The following is a 4,452-nucleotide window of genomic DNA, read 5'->3' as shown; positions in this document are numbered from 1 at the left end:
GTCAGCAATGAGCACATTGTGTCTGTATGTTGGTGTTTGTAAAGGCTGTAGAGGTGGCTTACTTGCATATTGTGCAGGGTGTCCTGAGTCTAAGTATTAAAAGTTGATCAATTAATTAAGTGACAGTGAAGCCTTTTAAGTGTGTGTAGTTCATTTATGAAATCCTGATAGATTTGACAAAGCACAACCTGACCGACCGACTCACCGCTGCTTAATAAAATGATGCTGTGTTGAAAACAGACACCCGACACTTGACAGGCGTGACACGCGACAAATCAAAGTGTCCATTTTTTTCAGTGCTTCAATGACCCATTGAAGCCACAACCATTCACATGTTTTTATCTCTAGATTTGGTAGTTATAAAGATAAGTTAGCTGACGCTGTGCTAACTCTCTGTGTGTTGTGCTGCACATTTTTTGTCACCATGACATTTTATCACATTTAGAAGACATAAAATAAGAGATTTGTTTTAAAATAACATTTTTAAGGCATATCATACAATGACATTTTTATGCCATACTTCACTATGAAAGTTAATTAACAGGTTTTCTTGGGCATACTATCATATGATGTCTTTTTACATCATGTTTTTACGAAACTACAAACATTTTTTTTTATCAGATTTTCATGTCATAGTATGCTATGATGTGCTTTATCACATGTTTACCTTAAACTGTATCATGGCCTGGTTAAAAGACCTTTTCATAACATAATTTTTATGCCATTGTGTACAATGATCTTTTTTTTATAGAAGTTTGGACCATATGCTCCACTGTGATGATTTTTTTGTTATTTTGGAAAACATACTATACTACGACATTTTTTCATGATTTTGGACGACATGCTATACTATGACATTTTTTCATGATTTTGGATGACATGCTATACTATGACATTTTTAGTATAATTTTGGACGACATGCTATATTATGACATTTTTTCATGATTTTGGATGACATGCTATACTATGACATTTTTTCAGAATTTTGGACGACATGCTATACTATGACATTTTTAGTATAATTTTGGATGACATGCTATACTATAACATTTTTAGTATAATTTTGGACGACATGCTATACTATAACATTTTTAGTATAATTTTGGACAACATGCTGTACCATGACATTTTTTCATAATTTTGGACGACATGCTATACTATGACATTTTTAGTATAATTTTGGACAACATGCTGTACCATGACATTTTTTCATGATTTTGGACGACATGCTATACTATGACATTTTTTCATGATTTTGGACGACATGCTATACTATGACATTTTTTCAGAATTTTCAATGACATGCTATACTATGACATTTTTTCATTATTTTGGACGACATGCTATAGTATGACATTTTTTTCAGAATTTTGGACGACATGCTATACTATGACATTTTTTCAGAATTTTCAACGACATGCTATACTATGACATTTTTTCATTATTTAGGACGACATGCTATAGTATGACATTTTTTCATGATTTTGGACAACATGCTATACTATGACATTTTTTCATGATTTTGGACAACATGCTATACCATGACATTTTTTCAGAATTTTGGATGACATGCTATACTATGACATTTTTTCAGAATTTTGGATGACATGCTATACTATGACATTTTTAGTATAATTTTGGACGACATGCTACACTATGACATTTTTTCATAATTTTGGACGACATGCTATACTATAACATTTTTAGTATAATTTTGGACGACATGCTACACTATGACATTTTTTCAGAATTTTGGATGACATGCTATACTATGACATTTTTTTCATAATTTTCAACGACATGCTATACTATGACATTTTTTCATTATTTAGGACGACATGCTATACTATGACATTTTTTCAGAATTTTGGATGACATGCTATACTATGACATTTTTTCAGAATTTTGGATGACATGCTATACTATGACATTTTTAGTATAATTTTGGACGACATGCTACACTATGACATTTTTTCATAATTTTGGACGACATGCTATACTATGACATTTTTTCAGAATTTTGGATGACATGCTATACTATGACATTTTTTTCATAATTTTGGATGACATGCTATACTATGACATTTTTTCATTATTTAGGACGACATGCTATAGTATGACATTTTTTCAGAATTTTGGACGACATGCTATACTATGACATTTTTTTCATAATTTTCAACGACATGCTATACTATGACATTTTTTCATTATTTAGGACGACATGCTATAGTATGACATTTTTTCAGAATTTTGGACGACATGCTATACTATGACATTTTTAGTATAATTTTGGACAACATGCTATACTATAACATTTTTAGTATAATTTTGGACGACATGCTACACTATGACATTTTTTCATGATTTTGGATGACATGCTGTACTATGACATTTTTTCATAATTTTGGACGACATGCTATACTATGACATTTTTTCATTATTTAGGACGACATGCTACACTATGACATTTTTTCATGATTTTGGACAACATGCTATACTATGACATTTTTTCATGATTTTGGACAACATGCTATACCATGACATTTTTTCAGAATTTTGGATGACATGCTATACTATGACATTTTTTCATGATTTTGGACGACATGCTATACTATGACATTTTTTCATAATTTTGGACGACATGCTATACTATGACATTTTTTCATAATTTTGGACGACATGCTATACTATAACATTTTTAGTATAATTTTGGACGACATGCTATACTATGACATTTTTTCATAATTTTGGACGACATGCTACACTATGACATTTTTTCAGAATTTTGGATGACATGCTATACTATGACATTTTTAGTATAATTTTGGACGACATGCTATACTATGACATTTTTTCATAATTTTGGACGACATGCTACACTATGACATTTTTTTCATAATTTTCAACGACATGCTATACTATGACATTTTTAGTATAATTTTGGACGACATGCTGTACCATGACATTTTTTCATAATTTTGGACGACATGCTGTACCATGACATTTTTTCATGATTTTGGACGACATGCTACACTATGACATTTTTTCAGAATTTTGAACGACATGCTATACTATGACATTTTTTCATTATTTAGGACGACATGCTATAGTATGACATTTTTCATGATTTTGGACAACATGCTATACTATGACATTTTTTCAGAATTTTCAACGACATGCTATACTATGACATTTTTTCAGAATTTTCAACGACATGCTATACTATGACATTTTTTCATGATTTTGGACAACATGCTATACCATGACATTTTTTCAGAATTTTGGATGACATGCTATACTATGACATTTTTTCAGAATTTTGGATGACATGCTATACTATGACATTTTTAGTATAATTTTGGACGACATGCTACACTATGACATTTTTTCATAATTTTGGACGACATGCTATACTATAACATTTTTAGTATAATTTTGGACGACATGCTACACTATGACATTTTTTCAGAATTTTGGATGACATGCTATACTATGACATTTTTTTCATAATTTTCAACGACATGCTATACTATGACATTTTTTCATTATTTAGGACGACATGCTATAGTATGACATTTTTTCATGATTTTGGACAACATGCTATACTATGACATTTTTTCAGAATTTTGGATGACATGCTATACTATGACATTTTTTCATAATTTTGGACGACATGCTATATCATGACCATTTTTCATGACTTTGGACGACATGCGATAGCAGTCAAAAGTGTCATAAAAAGGTCATAGTACACTATGACTTTGACAATTTCTAAGTTTCTACGATAGTCTTAACTCCTGATCAGCCCTACGTAAAAGTGAGTCCTGACTGTATAAATCAACTCGGTCCTCATATATGCATAACAACAAGATCACAGAGACACACACACACACACACACACATAAAGGAGAAATTCCTGACACACTCTTCTCTCCAATGTGTCCAATAATAACCCCACACTATTTGGGGCATCAGTATCATGACAAGGTTCAAGTGAATTGCGTAACTTCAACTTTTCCATACAGACTTCTATACACACATTGAAGTTGAAAACTCTGCAGACGCATGGCCAGTGTACAGTCAGAGTTGAACATAGAGGATTTGTTCATGAGCTGGGCAGTGCAGAGGTGGGGGCAGTCAGGACCTCCTCTTCAGTAGCAAATAGGAAGCTGTTTGTGCCGGTGGGCTGTTCCCAGACCTGCTTCATATTCCTTGTATGACAAAAATAGATTCCCTACTTTTCCAGCACCAGATTAAAGTGACATAGGGGAGGGAAGAAGAACAAGGAGATGAAAAAGAAGAAGAAGACCTTTGAACTTGCATAGAGGCATATATCAAATAAGGTTTTTCTCACTATGTCACTAGTCACTATGTAACTACAGTTGTTAGAGCAAATACATAGAAACAACACATCATGTAAAAGTGTGGTGAGGTAAAGAGGAGGCCAACAAC

The sequence above is a fragment of the Epinephelus fuscoguttatus genome, linkage group LG11 (assembly GCF_011397635.1).
Source record: "Epinephelus fuscoguttatus linkage group LG11, E.fuscoguttatus.final_Chr_v1".
Lineage (NCBI taxonomy): Eukaryota > Metazoa > Chordata > Actinopteri > Perciformes > Serranidae > Epinephelus > Epinephelus fuscoguttatus.
The sequence above is the reverse complement of the archived record's forward strand: the minus strand, read 5'-3'. Positions refer to the sequence as shown.